This window comes from Hemicordylus capensis, chromosome 14, assembly GCF_027244095.1.
Source record: "Hemicordylus capensis ecotype Gifberg chromosome 14, rHemCap1.1.pri, whole genome shotgun sequence".
In the NCBI taxonomy this organism is placed as follows: domain Eukaryota; kingdom Metazoa; phylum Chordata; class Lepidosauria; order Squamata; family Cordylidae; genus Hemicordylus; species Hemicordylus capensis.
The window spans coordinates 20,592,268-20,607,539 of NC_069670.1; the positions used below are offsets into that span (position 1 = coordinate 20,592,268).

Sequence of the window (15,272 nt, forward strand, 5' to 3'; positions counted from 1 at the left end):
TTTTATTTTAATTTAAATAAATCTTGGCCTGCCAGAGCTTCAAAATTTTTGATTAAATTCATTTCAATTAATTTCACTTTGATTTAATTAATTGATTGATATTAAGTTGAGTTGTGCACACCTGTAGTATACTTTAGTACTAATAGATAAACTTAAAACCCTTTTACTAACTGCTGGTCCAGGAAACTCTGCACAGATAATGTACCGGTCCCTGAAACTGCGCACTAAGAATTTACCGGTCCTTGACTCCGAAAAGGTTGAGAAACACTGCTCTAGATGCAATAATGGAAAGAGAAAAAAACAGTACAGTAAGGTCTCGGGATACAAGATTAACAAAGGCAAAACACAGATCATCACATGGAACCTGTCAGCTACGGAATTACTGTATCTGAAAGACAAGACTGGATTTCAGACGACAGCAAAACCTATTAAATATCTGGGGATTAACCTAACAAGGAACAATAAATACCTGTTCAAGAACAATTATCTAACAGTGTGGAATCTTATCTTAGCCAACTTAAATAGGTGGAAAAAGAAACATTGGACTTACCGTGAAGGGTTCTTTCTCCTCTGAAGTAGGAGGTCACGGCTTACATAGGGTTAACTTCCACTCCTTTGTTCCCAATAGACTGGAAGTCTCAGGTCTTTCATGTGTCGCAGGTCCGTCCCCCTCTCCCAGCATGCTCAGGTGTGTTCCCCCAGTTCCGACTGTTGCATCTCATGATCAGCCTGTTGTTGCTCAGGTTTGAAAATGGTTTGTGAAGAAGAGCAGATAGCATGCAAGGGGAGTCCGGAAGTAGATACGACAGCCTGAGATTGGAAGACCTGAGGTGTCAGTACCAAGTTATACAATAGTTAGTGCTGGCAGAATTGTCAGCAGGGCATGTCTTAGATAGTGCTGGAGGAGTAGTCAGAAAGGCATGGTCTGACCCTAGATAGTTCCTGATCCACGGGAGGGCCGCGTGACCTACTTCAGAGGAGAAAGAACCCTTCACTGTAAGTCCAATGTTTCTTTCTCCCTCAAAGGAGGTGGTCACGGCTTACATAGGGACCTACCAGAGCAGTATTGAATCCCGGGGGAGGGAAGTGGATCAGTGCTGCACCACCTGTTGTAGTACCGTGTGCCCGAAGGCTGCCTGCTCTGCAACAAGCGAATCAATTTTGTAATGTTTGAGGAAAGGGGAAATAGAGGACCATGTGGCCGCGCGGCAAATTTCCCCCAATGGCACCTGTGCTGAGAAGGCTGCCGACGTGGCTGCGCCGTGGAGCGCGCTGTGATGCCTTGGGGCACTTGCAAGGACAGGGCCTGGTAGGCTGATGCAATACATGCCCCAAGCCAGCGTGCAAGAGAGACCTTGGAAGCCTTAGCGCCCAGGGAGGTAGCGTGGAAAGATACGAAGAGGGCCTCGGACCATCTCAGGTCTTTTGTTCTCCGAATGTATGTGCGCAGGGCCCTGCGCACGTCTAAGGAATGCCAGCTGCGTTCCTGTGGATGCTTGGGCTTCGGGCAAAAAGAGGGTAAAAAACTATTGCCTGTGACCGGTGAAACATTGAGTTTACCTTTGGGACAAAGGTAGGATCGGTTTTTAAGAATACTGCGTCAGGCTGGAAAACACAGAGCTCTTTTCTTATTGAAAGAGCCCCCAGTTCTGACACTCTGCGGGCCGAGGTGATGGCCACTAGGAATAGAACCTTATAAGAAAGATACTTCAGTGGAACCGAAGAGAGCGGCTCAAAGGGGGGCTGCGTGAGGGCATTTAGGACTTTATTGAGGTTCCATGAAGAAAAGTGATGGATTGGCGGGGGGGGGGGCCTATGTTGTTCACTCCTCGCAAGAAGCGAGAAAGGTGAGGGTGGAGCATGTTGTTACCTGCCCTCCTTAACTTAAGGACTGACGCTAGAGCCGAGGCCTGTCGCCTCAGTGTATTGGGCCTCAGGCCTTGGTCCAGCCCCGCCTGTAGAAAAGTGAGTACCTGGGGAACCTTGGCAGAATAAGGGTCTACCTTCTTATGCCTTGCCCATCTGAGGAAGGCGGCCCAGGTTGTTTGGTAGATCCTTTTTGTGCTATGCCATCTCGCTGCCAGGATCGTGTCCTGCACTGTCCTGGAATAGCCTCTTTTTGCTAACTGTGCGCGCTCAAACTCCAGGCATGTAGCTGGAGCCACGCTGGGTCCGGATGGCGCAACGGCCCTTGAGTTAGGAGGTCTGGCCGTAGAGGGAGGGGCATCGGGGGCACTATTGAGAGTAGTATTAGGTCAGCAAACCAAGGGCACCTTGGCCAGAACGGGGCCACTAGTATGACCTGTGCTCTTCTCTCTCGGATTCTTGCCAACACCCTTGGAATGAGGGCTACTGGGGGAAAGGCGTACAGGAGACCCTTTGGCCATGGAGAATTCAGGGTGTCCGTTCCCTCCGCGAGGCGGTGGTGGAACCATGTGAAGAAACAGGGAAGTTTGTTGTTTGTCGGGGACGCAAACAGATCCACCTGAGGGAGCCCCAGATGGCGCTGTATCTGACTGAAGACGTTGGGGTGGAGAGCCCATTCTGACTGGTCCACTGTTTGGCGGCTCAGCCAATCCGCCTGGATGTTGGCTGCCCCGCTCAGGTGCTCTGCCCTGATCGAGGCCAGATGTCTCTCTGCCCACTGGAAGAGTATATTGGACTCCTCCATCAGGGACCTCGACTTGGTCCCTCCTGTTGATTCACGTGGGCCTTGGCTGTCATGCCTGTTCTCACCAACACATGTTCTCCCTGCAAGTGGGGCGAAAAGTGGACCAGGGCTAGTCTGATGGCCCTCAATTCTAGCCAATTGATGCTGTGTACGGCCTCCTCTGGGGACCAGAGGCCCTGTGTCATCTGCTCCCCGCAGTGAGTCCCCAGCCGGTCAGGCTGGCATCTGTAGTGACGGTCACCCTGTTGGGTTCCCTCAGGGGGTTTCCTCTTTTTACTGCTGGGGACAGCCACCAGAGTAGGAACTGTCTTACCTGCGGTAGCAGGGGAACCTTCCTGTAGGAACGGTTGGCGATTTCGTCCCGATAGGGTAGCAGTGCCCATTGGAGAGGGCGCGTGTGCCACCTTGCCCATGGCAGGCATTCTATGCAAGCAATCATGGACCCCAGGAGCTGGGCTAGCAGCGAGACCTCTACCTGGGACCTTCGCAAGAGCAGGTGTATCCGCTTGCGAATCTTTTTCCCCCTCTCCGGGGGAAGGGATATGGTCACCGCCCTGGTGTCGAACCAGGCCCCCAGGTGCAGCAACGTCCTGGACGGCTGGATGGCTCTTTGCATCGTTCACCAGGAACCCATGTGACTGGAGCAGTTGGCGAACCTTGGACACGTCTGCCTCTGCCTGTTGGAAAGATTGCGCTCTGATCAAAATATCGTCCAGATACGCATGGACCCGAAGCCCTTCCAGTCTCCTTTGTCCCACCAGGGCAGCCAGTACTTTGGTGAAGACTCTCGGGGCTGAAGAGAGGCCAAATGGTAGGGCCTTGTACTGGAAATGTTCCTGGTTGTAACAAAACCTGAGGAACCTCCTGTGAGAGGGGAAAATGGGTATGTGGAGATATACCTCTGTCAGGTCTATCGATGCTGGGAAATCGCCTGGAGCGACCGCCTCACTGATGGAATGGAGTGATTTCATGCGGAAATGCCGCTTCCGAATGAAGCGGTTCAACTGCCTGAGATTTAAGACCGCGCGCCATGAACCATCTCTCTTGGGCACCAAGAACAAAATGGAGTAGACGCCATGACATAATTCGGTCAATGGCACTGGCTCTATCGCTTGGATGTGGAGCAGGTGGAGAATAGCTTGCTCCATCCGAAGGTGCTTGTTTTGGTCCTTGGACCTTGGACAGATGACAACTTGGTCGTGCGGCAGTGTGGTAAACTCCAGGCAATAGCCTGACCTGAGTGTGTCTAGAACCCATTTGTCTTGTGTTGTCCTCACCCACCTGGGGGCGAAGTGCTGCAGCCCGGCCCCTACCAGCAGATCGTCAATTTTGTTTTCGGTTCTGTCGCCCCCCGGACTGGGGAGCCGTGTAATGGCGGAACCCTGGTTTGTTCCTCTGGTTCCCGCGGTTGGTGGTTCCCCACTGAGGTCATCCCTGGAATCTGCTGGAGCGTTGGTCTCAAAAACGAAAGGCCTGCTTAGAGGAACGAAAAGGCTGTCGGTTATTGCGGAAGCGGCTACGGCCATCCCTGCGACCCGCAGGCATGGCCCTTTTCTTATCCTGTGTCTCCACCAATACCTCGTTCAGAGCTTCCCCAAATAGGCTACCGCCCTTGAAGGGGGTGGAGGCCAAATTGGATTTGGACTTGTCGTTCACCCGCCAATTCTTCAGCCAAAGTGACCTGCGCAGGACCACATTGGCTGCCATAGCTCTGGAAGACGACTGAATGGAATCCAGACTCGCATCCGTCATGAAGGCGGCGGCCTTTGCCAGCTTGTTCAAACCTAGCTGAAGCGCCATCTGACCGGGCTTGATCTTGGTGAGGAGGTCCTTAACCCACAACACCGAGGCCCAGGCCATTATGGATGTCGAGGCAGAGGCCCGAATGGCGGTGGCTGACGCCTCATGAGCCTTGCGCAGGAGAGCATCCGCTTTCCTGTCTTCTGGTCCTTTGAGTTGTTCATCCCCCTCCTTGTTCATAATGGCCCCAGAGACCAGGGCCACCATCGGTGTGTCCACCTTTGGTACCGAGATCTCCGCCATCGTCTCCTCAGGTAGCATATAAAATCTCTTAGGGAAGGAGCCTGAATGTTTAGTGGAGGCAGGGTTTCCCCAGTCGGCCATCATGGTGTTGCGGAAAAGGGGCGGGAAGGGGACCACCGGCCGATGCTGGCTAGTGGAGGGAAAAACCTCCTGTGAAAGCTGCCCAGAAGCCTCCTGTGTTTCAGCAGGGAGGCCGCTGCATTAATGACCCTCATGGCCTTAGAAAAGAGAACCTCATAAGCCTCCTGGGAGAAAAGCCTCAGAATGGTTCTGGGCCTCTGGGGGACCTCCTCTTCGGAGAGCTCCCCCTCCTCATCAGATAAGGAATCCCCCCCCCATGCTCATCGGGGTTGGGACCCCGATCTGGAGCGACCCTTATAGTGGTGCTTCCAATGAGCCTACCATGAGCCGATGTGGGGATCCCCACTCCTCTCCCACTACTGGTACTGGGGAGGCTGGTACCCTGGATGTCTGCACCTGCGCCAACTGATGATTGACGACGCCTCCTCCTGGACTGGGCCCTGGGAGGGGCTGCCCTGTCGGGGCTGCTATCGGAGGGTGAAGAGGAAGAGTTGGTGCGTGAGCGCCTAGTTGAAGGCTGAAGCGACAAGTTTTGAATGGTCCCTGTGAACTTCCTCATTTCCAGGGCCACCATCTCTTTGACAGAGCATGAGAGGCCCCTGGCGCTCGCCCTCAGCAATCTGGCCATCATGTCCCGCACCCAGAGGGACATATCCTGCTGAAAGTCACGACAGTGTGTCCAGATAGTCAATTTGTCCAGGTGGCTACGCCACATTGCTGGTTCCCTCCATAGGGGGAAAAAGGGTGGTGCGGCACGCATGCAGCACGCTTCCGGGAGGTTGCTCCCCGCCGCACAGCTGATCGGCGCCCCAGTAGTGGTTGGGGAAGAGCATGCTGCCGCGGCGCCTAAAGGCGGACCCGGAGTCTGAGCACCAGTCGCTGTTGTTGCCACGGTCGGGGCTGAGACCGTGGGGCCAGGGGTGCCCTCACCGGTGCTCCCGCCGGCCGAGAGACCGCCTGGATGGTGCAGTCCTGGAGAGGCGTAGTTAACTGCCTCCCCCTCCACATGGTCCGCCACGGTTGAGCCGAGGGGCAAGGTCGGGGGAGGCAGAGTTGTTAAGTCCCCACTTCCCCCATGCGACCCGCTGGCCACGTGCACCCGAAGTTCCAGAATGGGCAGAATTGGGGGGGCCAAGAGGAGCGGAGCTCCACTCCCCGCTGCCTGCCTGCCAGCTACATGCGTCCCCATACTCCCAGGCTGCTGCAGCGAGTCGCTGCAGACAGCCTGGATAAGGATCTGTTCGCTCTGCCTTGGAGCAAGGATCAAAGAGCCTTGTTTTCCCTTGTCTCCTTTTTGTTTGGGGGGGGTTTCTTTCTCTTTCCCATGCCATGTGGGTCAGGGGAATGATGGTGGTGCCGTTTAGTGGCCTTTTTACTAGCCACCTTACTTCTCTCTCCCACCCGCCCCGTGCTCTCTGATAAGGAGCCAGCTAGGGTGTCCCCAGCCTGTGAAAGGTCCATCCCAAGAAACAGAAAGGAGAAAAAGATCACCAAAAGACGGATGTATCTAGATAGAATTGGGCAGGAGCCCAGGTGTATGTCTGATCAGGAGCGCAGACAGGAAGGAACTGGGGGAACACACCTGAGCATGCTGGGAGAGGGGGGCGGACCTGCGACATCTGAAAGACCTGAGACTTCCTGTCTATTGGGAGCAAAGGAGTGGAAGTTAACCCTATGTAAGCCGTGACCTCCTACTTCGAGGGACAAAACTAAATCTTTCTTGGCTGGGAAAGACAGCAGCAGTTAAAATGAATTTTTTTATTTCAAGTTATTCTGGTTAAGATTGAAGATAAAACATTGAACATATAGCAGAGGCATATAAACTCCTTTATTTGGGCTTACAAGAAGCCAAGAATCAAGTTTAGGATCATGCAAGACACAAAAGAATGGGGAGGATTGGCTGTCCTTAACTTGAAACTATACTACCATGCCAGTTGTTTGACATGGATCTCGGACAGGATCAGAGAACCGTACGATTCAATTACGGACATGTAGGGATCAGATCAGTCGGATGGACTACATAAGTTTTTATGGACTAACATAAAAAGAAGTGACCAGGAAATAAAATCCCACACAATTAGAAACAATTTGTTAAGTGTCTGGGATAAGTATAAGAAAAGGATTAGTCTGGATCTATCACCTTTGGCATCTATATTAAACATCTTTTTTCATGAAGAAGAAAAATCTAATAAGTTTGACCTTTGGAGAGAGAAGGCATATAGCATGCGAAATTTAACTGCTGGAAAAGCAAAACCTAAATCTATTCAAACTCACTTTGGAATGGTCCAAGGAACCTCGTGGTTTCAACATTTACAAATTAGCTCGATAGTGCAGAAAGAAATACAAAAACAAGGTGATAAAGTCAGAGACTTAACGGAATTTGAAGTATTAATAACCAAAAATGTTGATCATTTAATGGGATTGATATACAAGTTGCTGTTGAAATACGACTCAGGAACAGAACAGATTAAAGACTGCATGATTAAGTGGATGCAAAACTTAAATAGGTCAATTGATATTCAACAATGGAAGCATCAATGGAAGGTGAATATTAAATTTACAGCAAGTAGTGCCTTACGAGAAAATTGGTACAAAATTTAGTTTTGTTGGTACACGACTCCGGTGACCATTAGAAAGATGGACAGCAATTAACCAGGAGATTGTTGGAAATGCAAGAATCACGCGGGGACATTCTATCACTCGTGGTGGACTTGTGGCACAGCACAACAATTTTGGGGGGAAATTCTTCTTAAGATGCAACAAATTTTAAATATAAATTTTCCTTATTCACCAGAACTTTTGTGTGTGTGCTAAATATGACTAAACCCAGTATACCTACCAAATACACAGAGTTGTCCTTATACATGATTACTGCCGCTAAGGATTCTTTACTGGCAGTCACAAGCAATCCCGACTTTGGATGAATGGCTACTAAAGCTATGGGAATATGCCTCAATGGCTAAGGTTACTGCTTATTTGCAGAATAATTCAGAGAAAATATTTGCGTCAACTTGGGAATCTTTCATAAACTACAATATAGCACAGGGTCAATATCCACATCCCAGATTTGGTTTTTCTTAATACCGAGGGCTGACTAGTGTATTACTTATACCTTATACTTTTCTGCAATTTCCGTTATGAGGGCAAAGGTTGGCAAAGGGTGGAAGTGGAATCTTGGATTGTCATATGTAAATATATCATATGTAACTGCTGGAAGCTCAAGAGATGTTAATGCAATCATGTTACTTCTTTCTATCTTCTTAATAAATAAAAATTTAAAAACAAAAAATAACAAATGCAACCAGGGCAGACCCTGCTTAGCTAAGGGGACAAGTCATGCTTGCTACCACAAGACCAGCTCTCCTCTCCAGGATAGGGCTGAGAGAGACTCCTGCCTACATCCTTGGAGAAGCCTCTGCCAGCCAGTGTAGGCAATACTGAGCCAGATGGACCAAGGGTCTGACACGGTATATGGCAGCTGCATTCAGTAGTGGATCGACCTGGAATGATCTCTGCTGCCCACATTCTTAAAGACACCTAGAGCTCTCAACAGTTAGGAGCCATGTACAACCAGAACTGTGCGGGATGGTGTAATTCCGCAGAAGCACAAAAAGGCGGAAGAATCTACTTCTGGGCCCAAGGAAGAGCTTCCTCTTTGTTCCTAACCCTTAAAGAGACGCTTGAAAGCATGTGGATGCCTGCAGAAGTCTCAAAAGCTAGACAAGGGACCGAACAAGATCTTCAGTGGTTGAGGGCAGATTCCAGCACTGGCCTTTGTGCCCTCATGACTGGCGAAAACCCAGAAGGATGCACAATAAAGAGAATAAAGCAACACTATCTCCTTAACTTGCATGATCTACATACAGCCCAAAAGGGAGCTTTCCTCTGGAAATTCAGAAGGTGGCTGTGCTTGAAGAAGGCACAACCCAGCTTATGACCCCCTTCTGGGGAAGCCCTTTGGCCTTCTTAAGAAAGCAAACCACAAGTATTGAGAGTGACTTGGCTCAACTTGGCTTCCTCAGTCCTTGCACTAGCATCAGGGGGAAACAGTTGGCCTTGCAGTGGTGAGCATGTGTTGTACCCTTTGTTAAGCAAGGTCCATCCTGCTTTGCATTTCAGTGGGGAGACCACATGTGAGCACTGTAAGATATTCCCCCTGAGGGGATGGGGCCTTAGCTCAGTGGAAGAGCAACTGCATGCTGGCATGCAGAAGGCCTCGGTTCAGTCTCTGGTAGCATCTCCAGGTAGGGCTGGGAAAGCCTCCTGCCTGAAACCTGGGAGAGTCACTGCCAAGCAGTGTAGACAGTGCTGAGCTAAGTGGACTATGGGTCTAACTCGGTAGAAGGCAGCTCCCTATGAACCTATGCCGGTTTTCATGGGGGTGGGGGGGTTGGCTTCGCTGCCTAAGCCATGACTTAGAAACAGATCCCACCAGAAAGACGGGCAGGCAGCCTCTTCCCATCCCCATAGGCATCCAAGAATCCCACCATTTTAGCCAGTCACCTAGCACTCGCTCCTTCGGAAAATGCTGCAAGAAGTCCCTACACTAGCACTGAAAGGTTGAATCACACTCTTTCTGCACACCCTGTGCTTCCAAGCAAGACTGATTCACTGCTGCCTGCCGAGTCTGCTTCGGCATGCAGATCCGTGGACTGAGCTGGCAGGGCAGACGGGAGCCGTCCCGCCCAAGGTGCCCGGGCTCAGCCCGTCCTCTGCTTCCTGTGCTGGGGGCTTACACAAGCCAAGCAGGCTGTCGGGTTCAGACAACACTCAGGAAACCGCCTGTGGTGACATTTCAGGGCTGGCCATTCATTCTCAAGAATCTGCTTCTGCCTACTCAACAGAAATGGGGGGAGCCAGCCGGGCCCAGCAGAGAGGGAACTGCTGTATACTGTGTGTGTGTTTTGCAGGGGTTCTCAAACTCAAGTCCCCAGATGATATTAGACCACAACACATAGGAACACAGGAAGTTGCCATATACTGAGTCAGACCCTTGGTCCATCTAGCTCAGTTATTGTCTACCCAGACTGGCAGCGGCTTCTTCAAGGTTGCAGGCAGGAGTCTCTCTCAGCCCTGTCTTGGAGATGCTGCCAGGGAGGGAACTCAGAACTTTCTGCATGCAGGTGCTCTTCCCATCCCCTAAGAGTGGGGACGTCTTACAGTGCTGACATGTAGTCTCCCATTCAAACACAAACTGGGGCAGACCTTGCTTAACAAAGAGGACAATCCATGCTTGCGACCACAGGACCAGATCCCCTCCCATTTGGATTGGGCAGCCATGGATTCCAGTCTCATCTCTCCACCACAGACTCGCTGTGTGCTCTTGGACAAGTCCCCAGTCTGTCAGCCGACTGCACAACCCAAGCAATTCACAAGAAAAGTTTTGGTTTTTGAGTCACTTTAAATTCAGAGTCTCTTAGTTGAGCTCTTTAACCCTTTCCTCCCCAGCATCAACTGCAACAGGGGCTTTGGCAGAGGTTTCCCCTCATGCCTGTCACCTGCTCACCCTGACTGACTGGCTCATATGCCAGTGGGGGGGAGGGGTATCTTCCCCTCCCTTGCCAGGAACTATATTGGGGGTCAGATTTGGTGGCCCTGGGAAACTCAGTCCATTACCAAATGACCTTTCAAACCCAGGGGAAACGCCACCTTCTAATACAAGATCACTTCTGCATTCAGTTGAACGCCACACCACAGCTGATGAAAACAGGAAAGGTTGTGCGAGCCAGTGTCAACTCCTGGCGACCACAGAGCCCAGTGGTTGTCTTTGGTAGAATACAGGAGAGGCTGACCATTGCCTTCTCCTGTACAATATGAGATGCCTTTCAGCACCTTCCTATATCGCCACTGCCCAATATAGGAGTTGCCCATATTCTGGGAAACACACCAGCAGGGGTTTGAACCAACAAGCCTCCTGCTCTTTAGGCAGGTCACTTCCCTGCTGTGCCAGTAGGAGGCTTGATGAGGAAAACAGAAGCTGCCTCAAATTGAGGAAACTCCTTCGAAGCACTGTTGGAAGGGCACTGCCAGCTCCCATCCCCTTGGATATTAGCTGTGCTAATAGTTCGTGCACAAGAGCCACTCTTATGCTCAAAGCTATTCCTAACTTCCCTTACAAGAGCCACGAAGGGATCTTTTTTTAGGCAGCCTGAAGTGCATCCAGTCCGGGAAAACATTACCACGGCTACCACTACTGCCTCCTGGATTAGTTTTCTTCCTCACCAGGTTCTGCTTCAACCAAGGTGGCTAAACTTGGCAAATTCCCTGCTAACTTGGCAAAGAGGCACCTTTTAACGTGGCGATTCTCTTTACTGAGCAGGGGGAGAGTAACTGGCCCTCTCCACCCCAGCACAGCATCCCTCCAGTGACTGTTGCTGGTGTCTATCTTGTGTTTCTTTTTAGGTTGTGAGCCCTTTGGGGACAGGGTTCCATATTATTTATTTATTATTTCTCCGTCCCTTGACCCATTTTTGGAAGGGCGGTATAGAAATCAAATCAAATAAATGAATGAATAAATAAATAGGTAGTGGTTTCGGGAGCTGCAACACCCTTGCAAGTAATGGCTAGTAAGATTCTAGAAGCAGTCAAGCTATTGTGTTGAACCAGGGGATACTGGCAAGAGTGCAATTCTCTTCTCCAGAAAACGGTCCCTTAAGAGGCCACCAAGCTCCATTCCCTCCTCAACTTCGTAAGAACTGCCCCCCAGATCAGCCTGAAGGTGATTTATCTGCTCTAGCACAGTGGCCCACCACTGTGAAGCTGACTTTCCTGCTGCAGGGAGCCAATCACCACATCACAGAGAGGGTGGTCGATATTGCTGTCAAGGCCTCAAGTTGAAGAGAAAGCTGGGAGTTCACTGGGAGAGCTGGCGTGGTGTAGAGTGCCAAGCTAGGACCTCAGAGTCCCCAGTTTAAATCCCTCCTCAGCCATGTTGCAGGGGAGCAACAGCAGGAGAGAGGGCATGCCCTCACTTCCTGCCTGTGGGCTCCCCAGAGACATCTAGTGGGCCACTGTGGGAAACAGGATGCTGGACGAGATGGGCCTCCTTGGGCCTGACACAGCAGGGCTGCCTTTATGTTCTTGTGAAACTCAATGGGTGACTTTGGGCCACTGTTCCCTCTAAGGGAACAAGTTTCTAAGGGAAATTTGTGCATGCACTCCCAAGTTTTTGGATGTCCGCTCAGTTCTTTTTAGATTGCGCTCAGGTTAAATCAGGAAGGCACCACTGTGAATGCATGTGTGCACACACATTGCCTTGATACTGCCACCCAGAACAAAACTCATTCTGCACAGAGATGGAAAAAAATTAGAAGGACCACTGCTCTGGGCCAGTCACTTCTCTAACCTACCTCACAGAGTTGTTGTGAGGATAAACATAAACCATATACACTGCTCTGGACTCCTTGAAGGAAGAGCAGGAGATACATGAAAGCAAGCTGCTGAAATCTGAGCATATTCCATGGGGAAATTTTAACCCTGTTACAAGTTTACTTTTTAAGATTACTGTTAAAATGTTGCTTCATTCCTTTTATGATTTCAAAATTATTTTTATTAAGTGGTATTGATTGTTTTAAGTTCTGTCCGCCACCTTGAGATTTCGGTGTCGGGCGGTTTATAAACATAAATAATTTTATGATTGTAAGAAAATTATATTATTTTATTTTCTATGGGGTTTTTGGTTTTGATATGGTCAGATGACTAATCCATGAACTTATTATTTCATTCAGCAACCAGCCAGATGCTTCCAGTAAGTGCCAATGCCACAGCCAGCAAAGCAAAAGTAGAAGTGAGCTTCTTTCCTATCCAAAACTCCTGAGAGTACTCCAATTTGAGAACACATTCCTCCGCCCACCCCCAGACCTCCCAAATCTGGCAACAGTGGACCAAGAGTTCTGATTTGACATAATGGCTCATCTGAGATGCATCCCGGCTGGGGTCTATTTTAAGGAGCCTGTGCCGGGAAGTTTTCAATGTGCATCTCAAGCTTGATAAAAATAAAAACAGGAATGCTGGCCAACAGCAATGCTGATCAACAACTCTGGTGCTTCCAGGGCAAGGAGCTCCATGCAAGGTGAGGAACGCCACCATTTCCCAGATGCACCAGCTGAGGCAGTAAAAGCTGCCCAGAGGAAGCATCAAGTCTGAAGCCCCAGGCTCACGCTCCGTGCCCAATCCGTAGTGAGCGGCTGCAAAATCACCACTTCATTCGAGAGCCCAATGTCAATGGCAAGTCAGGGGGCGAAATGGATGCCAGAGCCTGAGTCCAGGATAAGCGTATTAATTCCAGCAAGAACATACGACTGTTTAAAATGTCACGGGAGGCAATGCAAATTGGCTACAAAGAACTCTGCACAGCTATGAGGGGAAGCTGCAAAGCCCTCGGCCTAAACTGTTAGGCTTAGGTCAGTGATCATCATTATTTTTCAAGTGGGGGCCACTTTGGCAAAAAACCTTCCATGCGAGAGCCATTTCCCACGGTGCTGACCTCCAGACAGTGCTGCACTTTCCCCAGTGCGGGGAGCAGTGTTCTCTCTAATTTTTTACAGCTATGCGTGGAGCCCCTGGTGGTGCAGTGGTAAAACTGCCGCCCTGTAACCAGAAGGTTACAAGTTCGATTCTGACCAGGGGCTCAAGGTTGACTCAGCCTTCCATCCTTCCGAGGTCGGTAAAATGAGTACCCAGAATGTTGGGGGCAATATGCTAAATCATTGTAAACCGCTTAGAGAGCTCTGGCTATAAAGCGGTATATAAATTTAAGTGCTATTGCTATTGCTATGAGTTTTGTTCTGGGCAGCAGTATCACTTTAGGGTTGACAAGGACCGCCACTGGCTTCCAGGCCTTACAAGGACAGACACTGGCTTTGATCTTGTCTACCAGACCTTCAAACCGGAGTATCGGCGGGCAGCCAATGGTCTGGCTCTGTATGAGGCAACTTCAAAGACTAGAGAGGAACCACCACCCAGTGGAAGAGCACCCGCTGTGCATGCAGAAGGCCCCAGGTGCATCTCCACTTAGAGCAGAGGTAGGTAACCTTGGATCTCCAGCTGTTGTTGAACTACACCTCCCATCAACCCCCCAGCCACAATAAATTGTAGTTCAAGAACAGCAGGAGAGCTATGGGCTGCCTACCCCTGAGTTAAAGGATCTCAAGCAGCAGGTCTCAAAAGACCCTGGCCCACCCCAAACAGAAGGCAGCTGCCAGTCAGAGCAGACAAGATGGGCCAGTTCAGAAGGAGGCAGCTTAATTCCCAGTGAGAGGCTTTAGGCAACTTCTCCCGTAGGAACATATAGAGAGCTGCCTTCTAATAAGTCAGACCCTTGGTCCCTCAGGCTCAGTATTGTCTACCCAGACTGGCAGCGGCTTCTCCAAGGTTGCAGGCAGGAGTCTCAGCCCGCTCTTGGAGATGCTGTCAGGGAGGGGACTTGGAACCTTCTGCATGCCAAGTCAGTTTACTGAGTCAGACCCTTGATCCATCTAGCCGACCATCTAGCCAAGTATTGTCTACACAGACTGGCAGCAGCTCTTCCAGGTTTCAGGCAAGAGGCTCTCCCAGCACTCTCTGGAGACACTGCCAGGGAGTGAACCTGGGACCTTCTTAGATGCTCTGCCACTGAGCCATGACCCCATCCCTTACAGGGAATTTTGTACAGCACTCAGATGTAGTCTCCCATCCAAATGAAACCAAGGCAGACCCTGCTTAGCAAAGGGAACCATTCACCCTCTCTGCCACAAGACCAGCTCAGATGCCCAGCCTGCAAACTGAGCACACATCAATAACAGCCTGCTTTCCAAGGCATTGATGTGGAAACTATTATTGAGATACAAAAGCATTATCGAGAATGTGCCCTAAGCACTTCGAGTGCTGCAAAAATGTGCATTCCAGATGCCAGCACAGAGATCTGAACAAAGAGATTTTAAAACGTTTTTTTTGAAGCCACTTAAAATTAAGGAGCAGCTCTCACACGCAAGGTAGCAGCTTCAGCACCACCACCACTCCAAGCGTCTGAAGAAAACACTCGACTCCACACTGCACACGGTAAGCTTCAAGCCAAGGCTGTTTAGCAGCTAGTAATAGGAGAGAGGGGAGAAACCCATGCGACTTTACCCATACATCTACGTCTTCGAGAAGACATCACTGAGCAGCACAGAAAGCTGAGAGCTATACCAGGAGGAGGAAAAACAAAACAAAGCAAAATACATGTCATTTAGGAGTAGAAATTATAGACCGAAGCTTCCAAGCAAGAGGAGAGTTGTGTTACCTTGGCTAGGGAAAGGAACAAACAAGCAGACAGAAAACCATATATCAAAGCAAAATGTGAAGGAAAAAACCAAACAAAACCCCACCAGACTAAAACAGAGAGTCAGGATGGGAGTAAAGGACTCCTCCCAACTGTGGAAGGACAAGTCACTTGTTTACTACAGAGGAAGCTCCAAAGGGACCTGGATTTCTACAGCATCTCCTCCACCGGGAACAG

General features: G+C 50.1%; 1 protein-coding gene across 9 annotated transcripts in view; it reads right to left on the minus strand.

Moving 5' to 3' along the window:
• The window catches only part of PIP5K1A (phosphatidylinositol-4-phosphate 5-kinase type 1 alpha), a 90,762-nt gene that overhangs the window by 62,408 nt on the left and 13,082 nt on the right, over positions 1-15,272 (minus strand). The window contains exon 1 of one of the 9 annotated variants that reach the window (XM_053277978.1): positions 551-570. The exons of the other annotated variants lie outside the window; for them this stretch is intronic. The gene's annotated coding sequence lies outside the window, so the exon portion shown is untranslated. Of the gene's footprint in view, positions 1-550; positions 571-15,272 lie in introns of those variants that run through there. 9 annotated transcript variants of the gene reach the window in all.